The 26,842-nt window shown below is 34.5% G+C and overlaps 1 long non-coding RNA gene across 1 annotated transcript in view; it reads right to left on the bottom strand.

Moving 5' to 3' along the window:
- LOC112657721 (uncharacterized) overlaps window positions 1–26,842 on the bottom strand; it is a 107,544-nt gene that overhangs the window by 15,318 nt on the left and 65,384 nt on the right. Inside the window, exon 3 of the long non-coding RNA XR_007412251.1 lies at window positions 15,747–15,839. This is a non-coding gene — a long non-coding RNA (uncharacterized LOC112657721). The remainder of the gene's footprint in view (window positions 1–15,746; window positions 15,840–26,842) is intronic.

Here is a 26,842-nt window from a genome sequence, read left to right as displayed (position 1 = left end):
CTATAGTACAACACTACTGTCAGATTAGGCTGACATTTAATCATGTCATTCTTATTCAAAAATCTGAAAATGGCCATCTCAAAAAAAAAGTTTTCTTTTTTTTTTTTTTTTTTAGATTTCACATAAAAGTGAGATCATCTGATATTTATCCTCATCTTTTATAACAAATCCATGATATCTGGTCCACGAAGACTTTATGTTCTGCAAATGGATTTGTTTTTCTACCTCAGAAATTCACAAAATCCAAGTACTGAAAAATGATAAATATTTATTGTAGGTTTATTAAATGGATTAATTTTAAGTAAGCCCTACAGAAATGAATTTATCAAGTTTATCTTAAAATTAGAATTAAATATAATTTCATTATCTCTTTCCACTCAATGGATGACAGAAAAGCAAAATCTCTATACTTATGTTACCTTGAAAAATTAAAAGTTAATTTTAATCCAATTATTAATTTTCTAACTTCTTTAAACACTTTGAAAATTAATTTTTAATACATCATTAATCAATAATATATTAGTAAAAGAGCATGTGTTTTGTAATCCTTGGAACATAAGTATAGAATATTAATTCTGCCTTTTGGAGAAGATCTTGTTGAATTTTAGGACTGTCTTATGTTTTTGGTTGACCTTGACTTTTTAAAAATGCTTTGAAAAAGCATATCTATCTGAATTGCTCCTATTGGAATCCATAGAAAGTAATAGACCAAACTATTTCAGTTTGATTTTAGAAAATGGGTAAGTTTTAAAGGTCTCATCATGTACATCTGGCAGCATTGTTGCTACATACACTGTACCTTTTTTGTGTAAATTTGCTTTTTGTTTAAGGAATGGAAAAGAGAGAAACTCCATGCATCTTGTTGCTCTGTGAATTCTCCACCTTGCAAGTGTCTAAGAAGCTGCCAGAACCTTTTATTTGTTTTGCAATCTTTAAGCTCTTTAAAAGGACCTTGACATTCTGCTTACCTTCTTCATTTCAGTTACCTATTAGACATCAGACTTTAATGATTTTCTAACTATAACTGCAAAATTACTTTGCTCATTTTTTCTGATGTCACAGCCTTTATCACACAATTCTTCCCTTTCCTTATTTGCTCTAGGGTGACATTGAGGGCACAGACATGAAAATCCTTTTTTGTTTTCTATCCAATTCCCTGGACACACAGGGCTCCTTCCAGCATCCTTCTGTTCCTTCAAATTTACAAAGCTGCCCCCTGACTATAATTCATCTCCCCACTCCCCAAGAAAAAGGCATTTGGTGAACTGATTTTCTCTCTTACACACAGTGAATACAAAGCACCTCATTATATCTCATTGTGGCCTAGTAAACTGCAGAGATGTGATGGCCACTGAGGAGCCTCTGCACTTTGCAGTCCTGATTTCTTCACCCCTTTACTCGCACTACTCTAAGGAAAATAATCTCTAGGCTGAAGGAATCTTAAAGGCATCTCAAATTGAACTCCCTCTCCCCCACCATTCCTCACCACTATAACCTACCTTGTCAGTGTCATCCTACTCTCATCCAACAACCCCTCCCTGAAATCACTTTCATACAAATCTCTTACTCATCCATCGGACCTTTAAAAGAAACCGTTTGAATTTAGTAAGCTCTTTTCATATATTTCTCATCCTCTCTGGGAAAGGATTTTATTGATCCATGAATGTCATGACATTTCCAAGATGATGGCAGTTATAGAATTTTTAACATGGGCAAGACTTGGTTTGGGACAAGATATATGACAAATAGGGAACTGGTGATGATACACATTATACACTACAAAATATTAGGGTAAAGAGAACACACATGTATATGCCAAGAAGGCTCAATAATAGATCAAGCCCTTAAAATAAAACTGAGTTAAGAATGAAGCAGTAAGGAAAATAAGAGTATATATTCTTAAGAGGAAAATAAAACAGCCATTAAAATTGCAAGTGAAATTTCTGATTTGGGCCAGATATTTTATGTCAATAAGCAATAATTACGGTAGAATGTATTACCACATTCTATGTAATTAATTTGTATATAGATAATTATTTTGTATTATATTATTTTTCCATATAGTAAGAAAACAGGGGATTTGTAAGTAAGGCCGGTGAAATAGTGCATTAAGTTATGGGAAAGAGATACTCATTTGGGGAGATTTTGATGCCTAAGATAAATAGAGGAAGAGAGGAAAAAGAAGTGAGATGGGAGTCTGGAAGTTTACTCAAGATACTAGAAAGGGGCTGAAAAACTGGGGCTGTAAAAAAGGAAAGCTTACGTTTACAAAGAGTATTTTTTTATTTCCCTGGGAAATAAATGAAAATAAAAGTATTCCTGACTGTAGCTAACCCAAAAGTTTATTTACTTCAACTTTACAGCATTTGGATATAGAACTTATAAACTGTCTACTATCCATGAGCCTAAGGAGCAAAAACACCTCTTCCTAGGATAAGAACTCAGGTGTCCACTATTGACAGATTGGCCTCTTGATTTCCTTGCAATTGAGTTTAGTTAGGTCATTCTGCAAATTATCCATCTTTCCCATGTCTATCAGTAAGTCATTCTCAAACAAGAGGTCAAAGTGTTAGTAATTTTCAGTGAATAAGCAGTCCTGGCAACCAAGTGGAAAAGAAAAATCAGGGAGTGGAAAGCAAAAGGAAAGAATGGCACTTTAATAAATGCTGGCCCATAGCTGTGTGAAACTCCTACCTAAATGAGATTTAATCAGCATTTTTTAAGTGGCACAAATTTCTTATCAATTTTTCATTGCAGTACAAATAACAAAGCAGTGTCTCAGTTACTGACTGTTTTAGAAAGTGAGTATGTCCCATCACAATCTAGTGATCATAGTTATTTCATTTAGCTATTACTCTATTTTCAACTTTGAAATAAAAGAACATATGCTATATGCTATCAAGGCCCAGGGTTAAAATTTTACTTTATTGATGCAGGCAAATTTTCCAGCCTGCTTAAAAAAAAAAACAAAAAGTAGATTTTTTAATAGGCTTATCAATTTTTTTGAGAACCTTATTATAACTAAAGAGAACTTTATGAAACGACCAAGAGATAGTTTGGGAGAGAAAACACTCTTGAAGTTAGGTTTTGGGAGAAAGTTTCAAAATTTCATTCTAATAGTGGCTAGCTGTGAGAGAACTGTTAATGTAATCTGACAAAAATACAGAGTATATACTATGTTTGAGGAATGTACTAGTGTTTTATCAAATACAGATATGACTAAAGCTGGTTCCTAGACTTCAATTTGATAACATAGTAGGCTTTTCTCATAGTATCTCTCAAATTGCCCTGCCATTTTTCTTATGTTTATAGAGCATTTATCTAACAAATTATAAGACATGAGGGAAGATATGTTCCATTGCATCTTATAAGTACTATGAAAAAAAAATTGTTTATTATAAGTATCAAAGTATTAATACAAGCTTGAAAACAGTCATACTGCAAAATCACAAGTATATTATTTCTAGGGAATCAGCGCCTAAAAAAAGAATACTTACTAAGTAGTGGTCCTTTAGTAAACTACACATTTAAATTCTTAGAGTTACTAATCCAAATCTAGTTTTCTTGTCAATTCCCAAACTGAACAAATGACCTGGAAAAAAAATATGGCCAACTTGCTAGGGCAGATTTCCATCCAGCAATGTGTTTTGCAAGCATTTACTTTGCAAACTAGAATCTTAGTACCATGTCTGGTGAAAAGTGCCAGAGCAAGTCCTACTCATCCATGATGGGCAAGATAAAATTTTAGCTCTCACCTACTAGAATGGAAAAGGCAGGATGCTCAACTTAATCAGGCAAATCTAGCAATTTCTAAAGCAAGACATCTACCACTGAATTTTTCTGTTTCGACATCCAGAAGACCCTCACTGTTCAGACTGCCTTTGTATGTGGTTGTGGGGCTTGAAGGACAGTTGTTTTCCACCTCATAGCTCACTTAATATGTGTTGACCCGTCATCCATACAAACAGGATCATTGTTACATCCAAAACCCAAACTTTAGCATTTCCAATCAATGTGATTGAGCAGAATCAGGGATGTAGCTTATCCTCCCCTAATTTTTCTCTATTTTTAGACTCACTCAGTGACAGGTCTGATGCACAAGAGTGGGCTCTTACTCAACACATCTGCTCCCCATGTGTTGCTGAGTCACACATACTTTTTCGTTACCAAAAGTAACAAATATTTATTTTCTCCTTGACAGTCCCACAGAGTCTTGCAACAGAGGGAAAAACAAGTGAGATTCCATTCAGCTTTGTTCATAAAAAGATCACTATAGTTCTGTGTGTCTCCATTACTAAGAGAGTTGTGGAAACCTTGGAATGTGTTCAGAATAGAATAATGGAAATGATTTGTCAAGATCCGTGAGAAAAGGTCAAAATAATTGATAAGGGCCTAGAAATAAAATCGTGTGCAATTACAGATTAGATCTTGCAAGTAAATATATACATATATTTATATAAATATATATATTATTAGCCTACATCTAAGTTTTGTCTAATCCAAATATTTACAAACCTGAGAGAGGCTTCAAGGAATATTTGAAATCCTCCCTCAAACATAATATCCATGTTAATCATTAATTTTCATATGAGCCTGGGAGGGAATCATGGAATATAACCTAAAGGTAATGATATGAATTACATTTTTCTTGTGACAATGTCAGAGGGAAGAAGTACAAAGCTAGGAATTTCTTTTCTCTCTTGCAATTTTCTATGTAATTCTTTAAACGGCAAATTGCAACTCTGGACTTATACATAAAACCATGTCTGACCTAGAAGACAAGGAGTAAAAAGAGTAGACAAACCCATATAATTTCTCTAAATTGGGTTTATAATTGAGCTACAATTTCAGCTGTATCTTTAGTTTTCTCAAAAGTCTTATAAATGAATGTCATCCTGATTTGATTGACTGATCTTTGTTTCACACCCTTCATAAAGTAGCCTGAAATAGCTGCTGGAAAACACTGCAAACTTACTGAGTTTTAGCAGTCATCAACTTCATATTGTCATAATTTACTGTGGGAGAGTTATAATTAGGTTTACTTATTAACTATAAAAGCTCCAGACAGAAAATTACAAATCATATTGTTGCCATCTTATCTTGCCAATTCCCTGGTCTTAAAAAAAGACAACACATCTAATTCACCATCATTAAGGATTACCACTCAGAAAGAAATTTTATAAACAAAGAAGACTGACTTCATGCTGCAACAGTGAATTTGCCTTTTCTTTAAAGTGGCTTATTTGCTACCTTAATTGCATATGTGTAAGATCACAAACATTCACAGGATTAGCTCTACAAAGGCATATTTTTAGTATAATGATCACTTTCCTTATATAATCTTATAATGGGTTTAGCATGGTTACATATATTTAGGGGGGAAAAAATCCTTCTATCAAGGTGGCCGAAATAAAAAAAAATGTTAGCTGACTTGAACATCAGTTGCTGCTTCGTGACCTTGATTGCGTTTAGATCACCTATATTCCCCTGGCTTCAGAAGAACCCACATTATGCTAATAACCCTACTTCCCAAAATATCTAACCCTCTCACATCTAGTTAAGCTAGTGCTGTACCAAAAGCATAGATCACCCAAGTGCTCAGGTGCTTACAGGAAATGCACCCTTTTCAATAAGTCATTTTGGCTTGCCACTGCAAGTGTTCATGCATAAAACATATATACTAGTTCAAGAATTTCCATGAAAATATGTGCCTCAGAAAATTTTCGATGATTTTAAAACCATGTATTTTAAATTGTACATCCAATGTAATTAGAGTACACAGTCTGTTTTCAAATATATTTAAAACTTTAAAGAATTATTCTCCTATCTATGGCTTAACTAATGCAAACTCTGTGTTATTTATCCAGCAAAAAATTAAGTAGAAATTTCAAATTCCTTTCATTTTTATACGTAAAACCTGGCTTTCTGCTTAAATTCCCTTTGGGATAAGAAATTCAGTCTCAAAATCTAATCTGTTTTCTAGTCTTAAAAATCATCTGACAGCTCTCCAAATGCAAAGTACACATACATTTTGAAAGTTAACCTTCAGGGAATATAAATAGAATAGACAGAAGCACCTTGCTGTCTCATTGTGTGTGAGGGAATGGCATAAATTGATTCAAAATCTATTAAGATTAATCTTTCAAAACTAATACTCTCTGGTTCGAAGGTTACTGAGATAGGTTCCCCTGACATGTTTTATCATATCTCAAAAGTGTCTTAAGAACTCACGTATTATCTGATGTTTATCTAGGTTATTGGCTCATTCCATTCACAGCCAATCCAAGCTATTTCTTGTCAGACAGAAACTGATAAAACTTCAATAGCATTCAAGAATCTTTCCTCAGCAACATGAATATCCCAGGGGTCATGCAGTAGTAAATTTTTGCAAACAAGTAGCCCATTGTATTTAAAAGTGCTTATTTTCAAAGAACAGCTTTCCAGTGAATGACTAAGCTCATAATAATATATCTATGTAAGCTGGCTACTAAGAAACAATTAACACTACATAAAATACAGTGTCTTTAAATATATATCAACTCAAGAGAAATAATGTGGACAGAAAAGTAATTGTGGAATGTATGTGAAAATAAACACAGCCAATATGGACAACCCAGATTCCAAATATTTTTCTCAAGAGGAGAATTTTGGCAGAATTCCAAGATCATAATTTCAGCTTTCTATTTAATTTTGCCTTCATAAAGAAACCCAAAAATGATAACAGATTGCCTTTTTTTCCCTGATAAAACATCCATATAATTATTTATGTCTCAAATAAAATGAGATTCTGATAAATGGTGAAGACCTGAAAAAGCAGGTGGAAGGAAAATTTGATTCTTTAATGTTATCATTGTCATATAACATGAAATTAAGTTAAATTGATAATAAACCCTTAGTAATCCATGCTTTCATAATGCGGGGAAGGACATTTATTGGGAGGGCAACTGTCACTCGAAAGTGGCTGTGATTCTAGTATTTCCCGAATGTCATAGAAACTTAGAAACAAACAGAAAAATATTAAGATCTCTCTTCCAGAGATTTTGCTTCGTTTTGTTTTCATTCATTAAAGTAATCCAGATCCCATCATGATTTCATTATTTTTATTCTTAAACATTATCCATTCCTTCTTCCAAGGAAAGATGAATGCTGCTCAGAGATGAGTTCTTGAAACTTTGTGTCAACATAGATAGAAGAGTGTGTCCAGCTGACCCAGTGTATAAGGACACTGCAGTCAGCCACAACATAGACTGCCGAGATCAATTTCTTATCTTAAACAAAACAAAAGAAAACAAAACAAAACGTATTCTTGATTTTCACTGCAGGTACCAGAAGCAAACTTCAGGGAGAGTGAGATTTAAGTCATCTTCTAAGGAATAATGAGGTTTTGGTTAGTAGCCATCTGAGACTAGGAAGTGGTATTTGTAGGAAAAACACCATCTGCTGAAAATAATGAAACAATTTTAGAAATAAAGGATGTTAAGGAAGATCTTTTATCTGGCCATTGTAAGTATTCTAAAAATTATTTATGTCTAGATTATTAAGCAATGACATATACATCTAGAAGTATTACACACTATTATACTAGCTCAGGTCTGCAGGTAATGCTTTTATACATTTCAAGCCTACCCAATTAATCTCTTCCAATTTCTCTTGTGTGGTATTCTTTTGAAATGTATCCAGGAATTAAAATAAAATATTTTCAAAAGAAAGACCCAATAAGCAAAAGCATAAACTCCAACAGAAGGAACTCCCTTTGGATTTGTTTCCCATCAGTCAGGGAAAACTTGTAAAAATGTGTAATAGAACATATAGCCAACAAAGTAAAAATTACTGACCTACTGGTAATCCCTAATTTAGGAGTATAAGAGTTTTAAAAAGGAAGAAGACAGGAAGAAGAAGTAGAAGATGGAGGAGAAAGAAGTTTTTATAGCAATAAACAGAGCCATTTAATTACGTGCCAAACTTCTACTCTATGGGAAAGTGAACCTCACAATATTTTTATTAATTCTATATTCAAACATCTGATCAAAATTAAACCTTGGAGTGGGTAGATGAAACAAGAACATAAAAAGAAAACGCAAAAAGAAGAAAATGCAAAGACAAGAAGGTTGATATAAATGTTGATGTAATTCATTTAAAACCTCGGTCATGTTAAGACCAATATTCAGTAATGTGGAGGCCTAGAAAATTAAGGCCATTCCACCTCAAGTTTAGCATTAGCACAAGTACAGCCATCTCAGGCCCCTGTGAATAAGAGCTAAACTTTACAGGAAGAAACCACTCCCCCACTCCAGTCAAGCCACCGGCTCATATAGGAATGCGGAACCCCCAACCACTGAAGAATGTAAACCCCGCCCTTTGCTCGCCAAACCCGCGCCCCAGTGCTGACCAGAATAACAGGCTAGTTCAAACGGACCCTATAGGATGAATTGTAATTCAATTGGCCACCTGCGAGTGGACCGATGTGACCATGTAAATTTCTGTATGTGTTACAATCCCCATTGGCCACCGGCCCCTATAAAACTGCTACACCTCTTAACCTCGGGGTCCAAGCCCTTGCTCTGTTGTGTCAGGTGCACTTGGACCCAAGCTCCAGCTTGTAAATAAACCCTCGTGCATTTGCATCGGTGTCGGCTCCTTGGTGGTTTCTCGGATTCACAATCTTGGGCACAAGTAAGAAATGTTACCTCTGTTTTGTTAAGAGCAGATTGGTCCCATCTAGTATCACAGATGAGGAAATCAGGGCACATTGAACAACTGAGATTTTGTTTTACAGTATTAGGATTAGCAATCAATAGGGCTCGCTGATAGAAATCAAGTCTTCCTATGAGTCTTGTAGTTTAGTACAGACTTGATGGGATGAACACTGGGTGTTATACTATATCTTGGCAAATTGAATTTAAATTAAAAAAAAACACGAAAGAAAGAAAGAAAGAAAGAAAGAAAGAAAGAAAGAAAGAAAGAAAGAAGAGCGAGCAAGAAAACTGTGAATCATTAAATGTTGATTGACAAAAATACCTAGAATTTCCAGAGACACCATTTGAACTTCAAGGAAATTAAATGATTTATCCCACAATATTTAACTAGACTTCCTCTTTAACTCCTATAACCTATGATTTCTTTTTTTCTTTTTTTTTTCCCCCTTTCCATGGGGCATTCCTTTCAAGGAAGTTCAAAAAAAAAATTACTGTAACAAAAAAATCTTTCAGATTCCTGGCCCTAAGTATGTGTTAATATGCCCTCATAAAACCTACCTTTGATAGCTGTAATTCTCTCTGCTTCCCCCACTGCATTACACCTAGAACCTTATCTAGAAATACTCATAGTGTGTCTAATAAGGAACTCTTTTTTTAAAGCAAGTAAGAGGCACATCTGTTCCACATTAGCTTGATGATTAGTTGCCCTGAAAAAGGAATTTCTTTTTTTTAAGTTCTACCACTTTAAAAAGCAAAAATATATATCTTCTATTATTTGAGCTAACAGTCGGGTGGGGAAGAAAAAATGTAGGAAAATACAGTGGCATTGCCTATTTTTATTTGTTAAATGTGGCAACCCAATTCATGAGAGGAAAATGTAAACTCTTCAGGAAATGTAGCAGAGAGTGTTCAAGGTAATTTGGATTTTATATTAGCTATCACAGATGTTAAGTGCATGCACAATAGGTAATAATCTATTTAGGGAATAAACACCTTCAGTCTGTTTTTAAAATATTTATATGTTTTATTTTATGACTAAATACTATCATTGAGCTAAAAAAATTTATACAGCTACAAACATGAAAACATTACTCGTGGATGTAATTCAAGCAAGTGTAAGTATCACCTGTCAGTTGGTTGTTATGAAAACAAATTGTAATTAAAACAAACTCAGATTAATTCAATTTCTTTAAAATTCTTTGCAACTACAGTACAGCTATTTGAGAAATGGAAACTAATTTGACTTCCATTACTCATAATTAGCATTTGTTAATAAGGCAAGAACTTTTATAAAAGCGGTAGCATCTCTGCTTCCAACAGTAGAGGAATTGGCTATTATTAAATTTAAAATATTATTGGTTAGCTTAGATAACTTGCCTAAAATGACCCAGAATTATGAAATTTTGAGAATAACTTTGCCACTCTGGGTTATAATCTAAAACTTGCTTTATGTTCTCGAATATCCTATCCCAAAGACTCCTGAAATCTATCAGTGGATATTTCATAATAGTCTGAACACCTTTTTTCTCTTTTTATGTAAAAATCAACGTGTAATAGACAGAGAAAGTATAGTCTGCTCCTTCAATTTTACAGGTGCATAAAAAGGTTTTCTACACTTTCACAAAATAACTGAATAGAAAAAGAGAGTCATTTTATGCCTAATTCCTAGCTAGAATTTAAATTCCATTTCACATTTATTTTAGGCAAAGAAAACTTTACTTAAACACACTGTGTGATTGCACTGAAATATCATGACTTCCTCGGTCTCTCCAATTGTTCACTCTGGAACATTCAGGAAACCCTGCTCAACTTCTCTTGCTCAGTCCTGTCGTTCTTCCTCTCTTTACTTGTCCGAAGGCTTTTAAAATTCTCTTCCTTAACAAAGATCCTATGACTAAGAAATCCAAAAGAAAGAAAGCTAATCTTTCCACTTCTAAATCTTTTTCCTCTCCCTAGCACATTTCTACCATACAGTAAAAGCACTCCTGGATTAATGCTTGTAGCACTTTGCTATTGGTGCTTGCATAAAGTGAGCTACAAATGCTTCATGCAAAATAGATGGTGAATTCTAGACCTTAAATTACTGTGTTTTTTGTATGCTAATCCAGGAAGGTTCTCTTCATTTGAGAAACTTTGAAATCAGGGACATTATCATTTCGAAATAATTTTGTGGATCCTGTAGATATTCACATGACATAAAACCAACATGATATAAAATTCAGTTTAAATCTGCTCAGCCCTGGCCTAAACTAAGTGAATGCCCCATATTATTAATGCATAGATTGATTGATTGATTTATTTATTTATTTATTTATTTATTTATTTATTTTAAGATTTTATTTATTTATTCATGAGAGCCACAGAGAGAAGCAGAGACATAGGCAGAGAAGAAGCAGACTCCTCACAGGGATCCTGATGTGGGACTCTATCCCTAAACTGGGATCATGCCCTGAGCCAAAGGTAGACGCTCAACTGTTGAGCCACGCAGGCGTCTGTGCATAGTTTTTTTTTTTTTTTTTTTTTTTAAAGCTGTAAAAATACACCTATGAAGGTCTATGTCAGTAAATTACAAAATCTAGGGGTTGAAAAGAAAGTAAAATATATTGATTTTCACACTGACCAGAAAACAAATTTAAGTTGTTTTATTGTGTGTGGGGGGGTGGGGTGGGGTGGAGGGGAGGGAGGGAGATGACAAGAATTTTAGGTCTTGCAGGTGACATCCCACAATTTCCTGTTGTATGGATGTAATTAATTACCCCTGACATTCATTTACAAAAGTGTATTTTATCAAATGTCTTCCTAGAACTTAAAGCTGATTATCGTCCCCAAATACCATGATATTAAAAGATATATTTGTTCAACAAAGCAGTGAAGTATACAAAGTATGAGTTTTTAGTCACTAAGCTTAATCCAAATCTCAAAACAAACAAAAAAAACAAACTTTGATAGAAATCTTATCTAAAATAACAGGTACTAGATAAAAGTTGACCAGTTAATCAAAAAGGTCACTTAGAGGACAAAAATACCTTAAGCAATTTATTAGATAAACAGATACAGAAAAAGAGATTGAGATATTCACAGATGTGACAATATTTTCATATATGACCAAACTTTTTCTTTCGGTAGGTATATTAGTTTGTGTTCAGCAGGACTGAGCAAGATGTTAAGTGCAGGTGGCTTATTTGGAAGGTGATCCCAGAAAGAACGCAGTAAAAGCAATTCAGAGATGGTGGAAAAAACAAAAATGTGTAGTGTTAGCCATGGTTCTTGAAACCCAATCATACTGAAGACCCTCTGAAAAACTGTGTGGTACATCTAAAAAGAGATAGACCCAGGCTGTATTTTTATTCACTGATCCCTATGCCTCATTGAATCAGAGTTGCATTCAGGAGTATTAAATCCTTAGCACTTTGGGATTTAGGACCCCCAAGTATTAAATGGCGCTGGACTGAGCAAGATTTTGTAGCCCCAGGGAGACTCCTTAGACAGAAAGTCAGAGAAATGCATACTTCGGAATGGATTCTGTAAAGGTGCTGAGTACTCTGCACTGAAACTGTAGGGAAACAGAGAGGATGTAAATGGGGCATCAAGCAACCCCAGTGTCTGCTATTATTGTGAGTGGCAGGGCAGGGTCCCTGGGTGGAATTTCTCATTGTTTTTCTTGATTAAACCAAAAGCTATTATCTTTTTTCTATAATGTTCCATTCCTTTAAAGTAGTGGGAAATTAAAGATACTTGGAAAGCAAAGTGCAAATTCCTTTAGATGATTTAGTTTTCATAATTTTGTTTTCTCCAAGCCTTTACAGTCATTTTACCCTCAACTAATTCTGTGTCATGTTTTTTAACAGTATTTAATAGAACTATTTTAACAGTGATTTAATGTATACAAAAATAATATCTTATAATCCATAATTAGCATAAACATGTTTAGGAACACACATGCTGAATCTTGGTAAATGTACAACTTAACTGGTGGAGTAGCTAAGGCAGTTGAGTCAGATTTCGGCTTGCCTCAGACACAGGTGAAAAAATTTAGCAATGAAGTTCCAACTATGGGTTGGTTGATCTTGTGGTTTTGTTAAGTGGAAACTGCTTTTAAAAGTTCCTGGTGTTTACTGCTGCCGTGGATCTTGCTCTCTCAGTCCTAAAAAAGACTCATCATGGTTATTTACATTTAAAAAATTGCAAATTAAAAAATGATTCATTGTGTGGTCTAGAAAGGTCACACTCTAGCCTTGTGCACTCACATCCAGATATTCAAAAGATAAAGTCACACCCACAGCTAATTGAGAAGGTAAGACACTCACTCACCCAAACAATGAGGCAGAGATAAAAACACTAGTAAATTAAACAAATCCTTTAAGATAATAATGTGTCATAAATTCCGGCAATCACAGACTTAAAAATCAATCACATAAGACAAAATCTAGCCAAATATATGAGTAAGCCCTTTAGCCTCACTTTGCTTTTCTGTCTTGAAGCTTCTCTTCACGTTGGCACGTTGGCCCTTTACAACAGTCTGTCTTTCAAATTTTCTTTCTTTCATTTCTAGCATCATCACCAGGAAACAGGCTGTTATGCGAGAATTTCACTTCTAGGCCCCTCTTGTATCTAAATGGGGCCAGTTCTAAACAATAGAAAATGGATGGAAGCAATGTGCTACTTCTTGGCCCAGATATTTGAAAAATGGGTATTCCTTCTTCCCATTTCCTTTACTATCTATTGGCTAGATATCAAAGCTCAGAGTGACCTGGAAGATGATAAAGCTGCTGCAGCCTGGACCCTGAAGAGCTGGATGAATGGATCATGACCCTTTCCTAGTCACTATCCTCTGACTTGGAACTACCTTTGACTATTTAGCTAGAGAGAAAAAAGAAAAGATTATATTGAAGCCTACATTTGAAAAACGCCATGTGTTTCCCAAACCATTTCATTTTCCTATGAATACAGGAAGACCTAATACTGAGACTACCTTGTTCTTAGGTTGGGCTTTTATCTCTTAGTTCCAGCTAGTAGATTTTGGGTAGGATTGAAGTATATCACTTTTAAACACAACTATAAACCACGTGTACAATCCTGCATTCTCACTATTCTCCTCTGCAGGCTTTTGGAATTTTATGTTGAAGATAGGAGCCTGGGTCCCTAACTGACCAAGTAAAGCAATTTGCATTGAATAATACAGAAACTAGAAACTTGAAGTGGGGTACTGCCAACCCGGAAGCGTTAAATGTATAGAATTGGTTTAGTGGTCAGATGGTAGATGATGAGGAAACAGATATCACAGGTTTAATGCTAGGAACATGTTTTATAAACTGCCACCTGCAGTCTGTGCCTGCTGAACTTATTCTAGGCAAGAGATTAGAGAACAAAACCAATAATAGTATGTGCCAGTTGTTTCTGCTGTTTGGTAATAGTTCTAATAAAGAGATGGACTAAGAAAAAGTGGCTAGGTTTGCAAGCAAAAATTAAAAAGAATAAAAATCTAGAAGTGCTGGGCCTTGCTCTATGTCTCTAGACCACAACTAGTAAGAGAAGGAATTCATAAAAATCTTTATGAATGAGTCACTCTGTGACTCAGTCTTGTGCCCAAATTCAAATTTGTAATCCAACCTTCCTAAAAAGACTGACAGCTTTAAGAATTGAGCTGGTATTAACAGAGAGTCAGAAGCTTGATGATAAAGAAGAAAGGAGATAAACAGATTTGTGAGCAAGAGCTCTTAGGTAGAAGCAAGATATGAGCAGTAGAAGAACACCACAAGGCAAATCCCAAGTCCCTCAGAGGGAAATGACAGAGACATGAGCTTGAGGAAAGGGTGGTGATAAATATGGTACATCTTTGAAGCCCAGGGGCATGGGATACCTGGATGGCTCAGTGGTTGGGCATCCGCCTTTGGCTCAGGATGATCCCCAGGGTCCTGGGATCGAGTTCCACATGTCTCTGTCTCTCCCTTTGCCTATGTCTCTGCCTCTCTCTGTGTCTCTCTCATGAATAAATAAATAAAATCTTTAAAAGACAGAAAAAGAAGTCCAGGGGTACAGCATCCTGATCTTGTGGCTTCCAAGGCCTTAGAGTCACAGGTGTAGAGTATGTGCTCTCCTCTTCTACCTCTGCCCCTGGGTAATCCCTAGACTCATTATAATGCATTTGCATTGTGATTAACCACCCCCACCATGGAGAAAGGGTGCCATGAGTTTCCAGTACAAACCCTATAGGATCAAAAACTTCCCTTCCCAAACTGTGAGCGGAGTTTCCCAAAGGACTGGAAGCAACTCCATTAGAGATCACCTCACTGTATATCACATCTCTTCCCAGCCCAGAAAGACCCAACAAATACCAGTCCCAAAACATCCTAGAGGACTGTTCCACCTCATGGAATCTGTCCCCTCTCTCACCTTAAGTACACTAAAGAGTGTATTTTCCCTTTAATAAACTGCTTTCTGCTTGCTACTTTCCTTCTGGCTATCTTTATTCAAGTGCAGATCCTCACATAAATCTATTCGTGCGGAATCCAAGAATGGAGACCACCATTCACACATCCCAGACTCTCCCATCAGTAACATATCTAAGGAAGATCTTTAGATGTGACTACTGGCACATAGAATTGACAAGAAATAAATAGGTCAAAAGACACAAAATCTGTAGCAGAATTCTATCGACAAAAAGAGAAAACATGAGGCTGGTCTAAAACAATGGAGGATTGTTGGCCTTTACAATGTTCACTAAGCAGGTTTCAGTATTTCTCTATTCCAGAGTCTATTATGTGGAGGCCATTCTTCACCTTTTCATATGAGAATGTATCATGTCACTGTTGGGTTTTGAGAGAAGGGGGTCAGATAAATGCTCTTCAATTTATAGGATGCTGGTCCAGTAGAACAGACAGTGCATCACCTAGAGATTCTAGACTTTGAACTGGAGGCAGTGACTGGATTAACTTTGGGTTGTCTGCATCACTGGAGAGATCATTAATGTTCTCTATGTTTAAAAGAAACAGTGAAACATACTTCATACTGTAAGGACTGACTCTGGCAGAGAAAACACTTTGTACTCACCAAATATATCTTCTTCTTTAACACATGGGAAGACTACATTTTCCAACCATCCTTTTGTTTGGTGGTTAGGGGTGTGGGTCATATGATTGAAACCTGGCAAAGAAATGAGAATAGAAGTGATGTGTGCCACTTCCACACATGGAAAAACAAAAACAGAAATCTATGTGATTGTTTATGCTCCTTCTTCTCTTTTTTAGAGATATTAGGAGCCATTTCTTGAGAATAGCAGAGTCACACAATGGGGGGTCTGTGAATGACTGCATGAAGCAGAGTCACACCTGCCAACACAATAGACTGTGAAATGTAAATAAGCAATAAACATGCATTTTGCTAAGTCATTAGGTTTTGAAATTTGGTATAGTATATTTGTTTCTTAAAATCAACTTGACAAATTACCACAGATTTGGTAGCTTAAAACAACAGAAATTTATTCTCTCACAGTTCTGGAAGCCAGAAATCCAAAATAAAGGTATCTGCAGGGTTATATTCCCTTCTGAGATTCTAGAGGCGTGTTCTTCCTTGCCCCTTCCAGTTTCTGGAGGCTGGTAGCTATCCTTGGTATTTTCTGGCTTTTATATATCATTCTAACCTCTATGTCCATTCTCACATTGATTTCTCCTTTGTATCACTGTGTGTCTCAAATATTCCCCTGCCTTTCTAATGACATCTGTCACTAGCTTTAGGTCCCACCATTCAACCTCCTACTACATTTAGCCTATTCAATTAATTAAGCTCTCAAGTTATGCTACACACTTCGTTATTAGAAAAAATACTACCCAGACCAAAGGTCAATGTTTCAAAATTCATAGTAATCAAAATATTTTAAGTGGACACACAGATGAATATTAAGAATTATATTTGTCATTTTTAAAGTTCATTCTAAATGATATAGAATGTGTCAATTTTTAAAATAGATAAATAACTCTACCTCTGAAACTAATGAGGTACTATATGTTGGTTAATTCAATTTAAATTTTAAGAATTAATTAATTAATTAAAAAGTGAAAGAAAAATAAAATGAAATAGATAAATGTCATGTAATTGAAAGAAAAAATCTATTAGTCAGCAGTAGAAAACAAAGGGGCTTTCCTTAAAAAAAAAAAAAACCACAGCATCAGGAAGCACTAAATTGATAGCACTCAGGAAGAATAAAGGTATCCTCTGATGAGGAAATAGATATTTTTGAACAAGACTTATAGGCAGTCTCCAAGTTTGGACAAACGGCATCCAGTAGTGACTGACTTCTTCTTTTTTTTTTTTTTTTTTTTTTTTTTTTTTAGTGACTGACTTTTGAAAAGGTGCTAAACTTCCACCTATATCCTCATTTTGAAAAGATAAGCAGGTCACATTCTGTTCTTGCCCAGTGTGCCCCTCCATATAAGATTAGATTCTTTAGTTTGACCATCAATGGTCATATAAAACACAGAAACAAGGAGATATCACGAGAAGCAATGCTAAAGAACCCCACTGAGACTGGATGTTCAGTCAAAACAGAGCTTCCTTTAAACTGACCCACCAAAACAAGAGAAAAAAAAGACAACAGCATAAATTAGGAAGTAAAATGGCAGTCAATCTTTTGACTCAATTATAATAAATTAGAAAATAAATTAAAACCCATTTCAGTAGGGACATGTCAATTGCTCTTATGAAAATCCTCACCAAAAGAAAATATATCAATGACCTCATTGTAATCTCTACAATCTTAAATAATTTTACCTGAATATTTATTACAGATATTTCAACAAACATGAGTTCTAGTATAATTTATGCAAATCCACATCAATCTTAAATTGAAGATTATTGGAACAAATATGTTTTTGGCTTATTACAAAGATATGGAAATATGGCATCAAATAGCAGAACTAAATCACATTCTTATAAATATATTATGGCCCAAATTTTCCTAAAGTCAACAGAAAGGAAAGACAATTAACACATTATTGATATGTTAATTTTGTTCTAATTTCCGAAGCTATTCATTTTATGTATTTTAATGCTCTGGGCACGGTTTTAGTCAAATGAAGTAAGTATAATACTGCCCTTATTTATTTACTTAAAGAAAATATGTATGCTAACTTGATAGGATTTTAAACTAAAGAAAGATATGGAATTGTTACATTTTCTTCCCTATTGACCATTAAAAATAACAACACCAATTATAACAACAACATCTCTTCACACTGCTCTGGACATTAACTGGTAGTCAAGTATCAGATCATAAGAGAGCTAATATTTTTGCATTTCTTCTCATCTTATTTTCCATTTGATGTTAGTAAATAATTCCTTTCCTGACTACTGTGTAAAGAAAATATTAGCCTGGTTAATAACAGAATTGCAATTTGGTGACTTCTGGACAACAAATTTTAATTTCTCTGTCATTGTTTTTCATCAAACCTTGAAACCTTGTTAAAATAACTATTTTGATTCAGTTGGTTTTGGGGAGGGACAGTTATCATACATTTCAAAAAATTTCCTTGGAAATGCCAAATGCTGCTGGTTCATGGACCACACTTCAAATAACAAGGTTGTATCACATTAGGGGAATATTCAATTTGCATTTCATTAAATTCATACTGGCTACAATGATTACAGAGCCATATAATATTAACTTACAACACCACCACGTAGTTGAAAAGAAAAAAATACACAAAAGGACATGTAATAACTTTAGAGTTCTTAAATTCCCCCCTTTATATTCTTTGAACATGCTTTGCATATCCTAACTATGCAACAATCTAGTTCAGTAGCCAACACTCTCAACTACACTAACACTTTACAACTATACTAAGACTTTCTCAACCACAAGATTTCCTTGCATCTTGCTCATTTATTTATTTTTCATATTTTTAGTGTCCACAAGTGCTCTTGGCAGCTTAGCAAGAGCTCATCTCTCATTTCATAGCCATATGCTGTTTAAGTAATAACAAAGCCTCTTTGCACAAATGGAAAAATGAGCATTCTTAAAAGCATCTCTTTTGAGCTCTTGCCAAAAGGTGCTTACCTCTTTGAGATCATTGTTCAAACCCAACTTGATTTCCTGCACTGTATGCATTCAAGTTTGCCACAATGTGATGACCCATTAGGATCACCTCTCTAAGAGATAGCCATTTTTCAAAAAGAGAAACTTGTTGGAAATCAAACAATTCACCTGAGGAATTATGTTCTTTAGAAAATATCAAAATTTTGTTCATTGTTAGTTATCATGCATGTATATGTACAAATATACACATAAATTAAGTCTACAAATATGGAGAGCTTAAAGAGTGGAGTGAGAAAATTAATAACAAATATTTAAGAGAAGTATAAGAAGCCATATTTTCTAAATAAGGTTTCCTTGTACCTGAAAATAATATGCTTACTTAGAGGTAGCATGGAATAATGATTAAAGTATATATATTGGAATCAGAGGGATTTAGCATGAATCTCAGTTCTACTGTTCATTAGCCATGTGATGTAGGACTTAACCAGTCTAGATTTCAATTTCTTTATAATAGCTTCTTCAAAAATTTATGCTAGTTTTCACTACATAGCAAAATCCACAAAATCATGTAGGCATAGAGTAATAATTATTTTCTAGCTCAAAGGTTTGCAAGATGTCTTGGTGAATGGGTTAAGTCCAGGTCAGCTCCATGTACTCCATTCTGGGGCTTGAGTTGGATGGGCAGTCGCTACCTGGAGGCATGGTTTCTTCATGGTGGATTTCTGAAGCTTCTAGGTATTTAAATATAAAATGTGCTGCTTCTTAAGACCCAGGTTCTACACAGTGACAATGCCACTTCAGCTCACATTTGATTGATCAAAGCAAATGATATGGCAGGCCCAACATCAAGGAGGTGTGAAAGAAAACAACCCCCTCCCCCCGCCCCAGAAGTGGTAAGGGGAAAGGCAAAGACAATTATCTGAACATAATCTAATCTTCCCGCAATTTCCTGTGAGGGTTTTAAAATGTATTTCAGATGCTTAGAGACTGCTATTCAATAAGTGTTCAGCTAATGTTTAGAATAGAGAGAGATTTAGAGCAACACCAAGACAGAATCCGGCCAATTGTTCACTAGCCATTTCCCTTTTGCTCTTAGATACACAGGTCAACCACATTTTACAATTTCCCTTACGTTTAGGTGCAGTCATTTGTCTGAATTCTGTCCAGTGGAAAGTAGAATCAAGTAATATACTAGACCTCAGTCTAGCTCAAAAAATCTCCCTGAAAAACTAGAGTAAGGCTTAAAACTGAAGTCCCAGAGGAAGAACCAGAGGTTCTAGACAAGGATGTCCAGTAAAATTATTGTGATGATGGAAATGCTCTATATCTGCACTCTTCAATACTAATGAGTCAGATGTGGCTACTGAGCACTTGAAATATGGCTACGGTAACCTAGGAATTGAATTTTTCATTTTAATCCATTGAAATTTAATAGCCACATGAACAATGAACACCATTACTATGGTTTTAGGGAAGTACAAAGATTCTAGATAGAAAGAACCTACAAGGTTGGATACCAATTATCCAATTGAACTATGATATGAGAAAAAAATAAATTTTTACCTTCTTAAACTGCTGAGATTTGGAGATTATATGATAGAGCTGTTAGTCTACTCCAATAGCAACTATATAAAACAGAGTTAAGCATGAAGAATTTGGCATTAGACAGAGCTAAGATTTAATCCTGACTCCATAATTTACTAGCTGCATAACACAGGACAAGTTATTTAGCCTATTCCTTCATTTGTTGAATAAGAATATTACCAAAACCCACCTCATAGGGTGGCTGTATGAGGATTAAATATGTTAAGTAATGTTTTTATAGTGATACCTGAAACAGTAAGAGCTTAAAAATGACAGTTATAAAAATTGTTGTTGTTAACTAATGAAATAACTGAAAATACAGAATTCATGAGGTCACCCAAAAATCCCTCCTTAACTTAATGAAACATGATAAAATTTTTATATGAGAACAAAGGATTGAGGCAAATCCTACCACCAGTCAAATAAATTTAGATAGAATGGATTATAGTAGTATAAAACCACAATTCAGTATTATTTCTAGGACTTTAATAACTATAAAAACAAGCAAGTAAAAGGAACTCCATATTTGTTATAAAAATGATTAAGGAAAGGGATTGCCTTAAAGAAATATACTAGCTAATAATAATAAAATCTAAAACCGTAGTTGAAAAACCACTCAAAGGAAAATAATGGAACATGAAAACTGAAAAGAGATGCATTAGTTTAAGAATAATTTTCTACTAACCCTACCACCCCAACATTGACTATAATTTGTTTGGGACCCTGTTTTAGGGAAAATACAAGTCTGTGTAGATGCCCATGAAATTGCTAAGCAGAGTGGATATGGAGATGGAGTGGGTAGTTTATAACGGGACACTTACCTAAATCAAAAGCAAATGAAACATTTTATTGTGGAAGTGTGAAATTTCCATAATAATTTAACAAATTACCACCAGCATAATTTCATATGCACTTTAAAGAGACATTTATCATCAATTTAGAAATGCCTATTTCATCTAATTAAAACAAAGCCTAATACCTGTTGTGATAGAAATTTACACCAAGAAACAATATAATCTAAAATCATATTTGTTGTTTTAAAGCTAAGTGACCTAACCTTAGGCAGAGAGCAATCAACTCATTTCAAGTGAACTTATTCCAATTTCAACTATATGGTGAAACTTGAAAAACTATCAGAAATTTTGTCTTACGGTGATGTATAATTTAGGTAAGGCATTTCACATTCCGTTTGACTCAGTATATATCACGAAAAAATCCTTTTCAAATTTTGATTTAAAATATCTACTTGCCAATTTTTGAAATCCTACTAACCTAAACATTACAGAAACAAAAAATAAATGCCCTCTTAGTCATAAATTTCCAAGAACTTCTTGGTTTTGTGGGGTTGTCTTGTTTTGTCAAGCCCATTTTCCATTGTAAAAAACAATATAAGATCACCATTTCCCTTCGATCATCTCACCTAGTACCATGGCATTAAATACAATCAATATGCCAATGACTCCCAAATTCGTATCTCTATCCCTGACTATATCAGGTGACCTTACTGAGATAACACATATCTGTAATTATCTCAGTGGCTTTCAACAACACTTATTTCTTGTGCCCACTTCTCTAGTGCTAACAACTCTGATAGGCTTGACTAGGAGCAGCTCAGTGTCATTTCATCTCATCAGATCCCAAGTGAGAAGATCAAAGAATGCTATTCTCACAGTAGAGAGCAGAAAAGGGGATGGAACTAAAACATGCTAGCACATTTAGAGATTTTGCTCAGATACATCAGCTTTCAAGTCTCTTCATATCCTATTGACCAAAGCTATTTATCTGGCTAAATCCAAAGTATCAGGGTAAAAAATATGTTACCTTATTAGAAGAAATAGTAAGGGAGAAGAAGGGACAAATTCCTGTGAAAGAATAATGCCATTTATGGCACTACTCTCTCTCTGAACTCCTCATTCATATACACACTAAAGCTACTCAATAACTCCAATTGGATGTCTAATAAACATCTCACCCTTACCATGTCCAAAACGAAGTTTAAGTTTCCAGTGCCCTCTCCAAGCTGCACTCTTGTCTTTCCTGTCTTAATAAATATATCACCATCCAGTCTATATTTCTGCCCAACACTCTCTCACAACCTATACTATTAACTGTCTCCTTTTGTGAGGGGTAGTATTTACAGATCTACATCTGGGCACTAGATTGCTTATTACACTGAGGGGAAAGTTGAGGTTATTATATATTTTTAAACCTTTATATTATGAACATTTTCAAGTACATATAAAGTAGTGGTAATGGTATAATGAATTTCATGTACATCGATAAGTCTCAAAATCATGACTAATCTTATTTCATCTGAACCTCATTTGCTCCCACCCAACACTTCTCCTTATGTTTTTATTTTATTTTTTAAAGATTTTATTTATTTATTCATGAGAGACACAGAGAAAGAGGCAGAGACATAGGAAGAGGGAGGAGAAGCAGGCTTCATGCAGGAGCCCGATGTGGACCTCGATTCCAGGACTCCAGGATCAAGCCCTGAGCCAAAGGCAGACACTCAAATCTCTGAGCCACCCAGGCATCTCTACAAATGGTTTTAAAGCAAATTTCAGATATAGTATTTTATCATTGAGATTATAATACAGACAGTAGTATTTTTAAATTATCAAACAAATCACTTTATGCTCTTGTATTAAAACCTACCCTACGTTCTTATCACTGTGGGAATAAAATCCAATTTCCCTGATCCCTACAGCATCAGCCCACATGTACCCTTCTAAATTTATTTCCCCTCATGCTTCCATCACTCTCATCTAGCAGACTTTTGACACTCCAGAATTTCTATTCATATAATTGTCCTTTGCCTCCCAAACTGTCCCAATCTTCACAGTTATCTTCTTCTTATATTTAGGACTCAGCTTAAATACTAACTTCTCAGAAGAACATTCCCTGAAAATTATTGTAAAATAATCATCCAGGCACTCATTAGAAAACTCTGTTGTTTGTTGTTGCTATCATAGTACTAAACATAATTTGGCTATTTATTTTATTAGTGTATTACTTGTTGTCTACTCACTCTACTAGGATTTTGAGAGAAAAGAATTGGCATTTTAATGACTACATCCTTATGTTTAGAACAAGTGCCTTTTTCATTGTATGTGTTAAATAGATATTTGTTAAATGAATAGGCTGGTAAACTTTCTACTACTTGGACCAAAATCCTCAGTATTTTTATTGAAGAGTGAAATCAACGTTATGAAGTCATATACTTTCTAGGTCCTATAATATATTTCTCCCCAAGTTTCAGAATTATATAAAACAATCACCCCAGAAATAGGAGAATGCTATCTTGCCATTTTAAGATTAAATACATTGATACATTCATGTCTTATTTAAGTGAAGAATTAAGTCTGAAAGTTGGATTAGGGAATGTACAATACACTGAAGAGCAATGAAAGGTAGTTCTAGAATGCTCTCTATTACATAATTTAAGACACCTTAAAAATAAAAATTAAAGATCAAAGGTATCAGTTTTACGTTTATTTTTGAGGCTTCCAGACATAAACTCAGTTCTAACTTATCCAAGAACTTTCTATGGACATTTTTCCTTGGCTAGGCTAAAACCATTGAGAATCATCTTCTCTACCTAATCCTTGACCAAATTTGAGGCAGAATATATTAGCAATTAAATAAAAAATATACAAGCAATTGCAGACGGCAGCACACAGAACTAATAATGAAATGTTTTGTCATCTGCAGATTCCATTAGGTGAAGGATGATGAGTAAGCCTTGTTAATTTTTCCTTTACCTCTATCCAGATAATATATATATATATATATATATATATATATATATATATATATGTTTTTATAAATGCAGCCACTTCCCCATCTTCCAAGCAGATTGCCTCCCTAAGCTCGTTGAGGGAAATTTAGTAGCCACCATTGGCTAAAAATATTTTATAATAAAAAATCATTACTTAGAACTGAAACCATTACCTTGAAAGGATTTTAATAAAGAACAAAGTTTCTACCCATCTTAGACAAAGTGAGAACTTTCTTCAAATCATCTTCAAGTGGATAAAAAAGCAGAGAGGAAAATAAACTGTTATTTCTGGCATCCAAACATGACACTAGAAAGAACTGAGACCCCTCCCTTGTAGATAAATTTAGCATATGTCAAAGGAAAAGGAGAAAACTTGTTAAGGTGATGCCAGGGTCCTTATCTTTCTCTTTTGTGTTTTACATACATAGAAATAAGTTACTGTGGTGAATTCTATATCAGGAAGAGAGCTCAATCAATAGAATAGTAAGACAAGAGTAGTAAGTACAATATTGTCAAACTCAACTGTAACTGTAAAAAACAGCAATTTTCTTTATTTTCTAGAACTCAACCTAGTTTCAATCTTAATCCCATTCTGTCCCAGACCAAAAAGAGGTATCATTTTGTCAATTCAAGGTAGACTCAAGGATTCCTCCTACCTTTCCTTTTCTTCCTGGTATTGTATATAAATACTCAGGTCATTTTGGTGAGATGTGGAATGTGAGATAGTGGCATTTTGGTCCTCCATCACCATTGCTATAGTGATATCCACTGAAGTATATTCTACAATCTAGCTTCTGGCATTAAAATCCTCATAATGGTATCATCTGAGGTGTTCAATTCTCATGTGGTCTCATCATATGATTCATGCCACAAAAGATGCTGCTAGTATCCTCCAATATTTCTGACTCAAAAAAGCTATGCCAGTATTATTTAGAAAAGTCATTCGCCTATACTCTAAGTCTTGGTGCATGGAGGACCCAGTTAGCTATTTCGTTTTATTCTCTTCTGCCAAGAAGACGCATAGGACCATAGCAGCACAGATTTTTACCTAATTGCAAATCCCTAAAGTTATCAGGGGATTCTACTTTCTCTCCATCAGTTTAGAATCACCTCAAGTGGAACAAGAAGAGATGAGAAAGTTACATAGTATCTTTTTGCTAAACTTCTTTCAGCTCAAAGGATCTTTCTCTAGTCTGGTGAAGGTTCTGGTGGGGTGGGGGAGAGGTTGCAAGGAAACTTGCTTCTGAGTGGTATGTATCCTTTCCCTAATTTTGTAGTCTCATACCTGGATGGTATCTTTTAAAATATAAAAGGCAAGAACATTAGGGTTTGCCTTTGTTCTGCTATTCTCTTGAGAAACTCTTCCCCTAAACGAGGGGTGCATCTTGTGAGTGGCTATCTAGAAAAAGAAAAGTTCCTCAGTATACAAGAAGACTTAATATTAAATATCTTAATTTTTTCCATATTTAGTCTTCAATAATAAGTTATAATTTTCTGAACTTAATCACTTAATGACAGCTTAATAAGCAAGTATTAACCTTTATGTTATTTGTCTACAGAATTTCTTATAAGGAAATATTTTGAGTTTGCTTTACATTGAGTTTTCTTTTTGTTTTCATGGAAAAACAGCATTCACTAATTTATTTATTTATTTTATTTGAGAGAGACAGCATAAGCAGAAGTGGAAAAGGGAGAGGGAGAAAGAATCTCAAGCTGACTCCATGTCAAGCATGGAGTCCAACATGGGCTTGATATCACAACACTGAGATCATGACCTGAACAAAATCAAGAGTTGGACACTCAACCAACTGCACCACCCAGGTACCCAGCACCACTATTTAAAAACCTGTCACATGTAAAATCTGTGCTGTAATAGTTTTGGAGTAAATTTGGGCTTATAAGAATATACTTTTAAATACAAGTGATGAGTTTAATTTACAGAATGGAAAGGGTTTGAGAGCTTAAATGAGGAATCTTACTATTTTTCCAAGATATCAGTGGTATTTATTCACTTATTCAAATATTTTAAATGAAACTGAGAATTACTCAAGAATATTGTAGCCAAGGCAATTATCAAAGCTGTTTCATACAAATTACAATTTAGACAAGCTAGCACAAGCCATTGTGCTCCTTCCTATAAAGAATTCAAAAACTGAGGACAAAATCATCTTATGAATCTATAATAAAGTAATCTAATACATAATAATGAATAGTTAGGATTTTGTTGATTTATGATTTTTAAGATGGCTTTCAAACTCAAGCTCATTTAACTCTCAAAGTAACTCTGTGAGGTAGGCACAGTGGTGGTGTTTGTTTGTTTTCATTTAAGTGATAAGCAAGTAGACTCAGAAGAGATAAATTATTTACTTGAGGTCATAAGTCACAGATATTCAAAAGTAGAACTAGAACTATATGTTCTGAATGATAATACAATGGCTTTTCTATCTCAGAATTATAGTAGCAAAATCTGAATGAGAGTTTTACTGTACTCAGGGATGGATTACACATATTAGCAACACAACTTAATTAAACATGATTATAAAAGAGCTATGATGGGGCTCATAGATGTAATTTGCTCCCTAGCAAATTCAATAATTCAATAGATTACCTTATTTTCTGAGTAATGTGTTATGCTATAATATTTTAAAAGAAGTACAGTCTGTTCCAAATAATTCTACCACAGTCTTATTTATTACATCACTAAAATGCTTACTAATCTATTTCTCTGATATTTTGCAAAAAATAAAC

The sequence above is a fragment of the Canis lupus genome, chromosome 8 (genome assembly GCF_003254725.2).
Source record: "Canis lupus dingo isolate Sandy chromosome 8, ASM325472v2, whole genome shotgun sequence".
NCBI lineage: Eukaryota > Metazoa > Chordata > Mammalia > Carnivora > Canidae > Canis > Canis lupus.
This window is presented reverse-complemented; position numbering and strand designations above follow the sequence as displayed.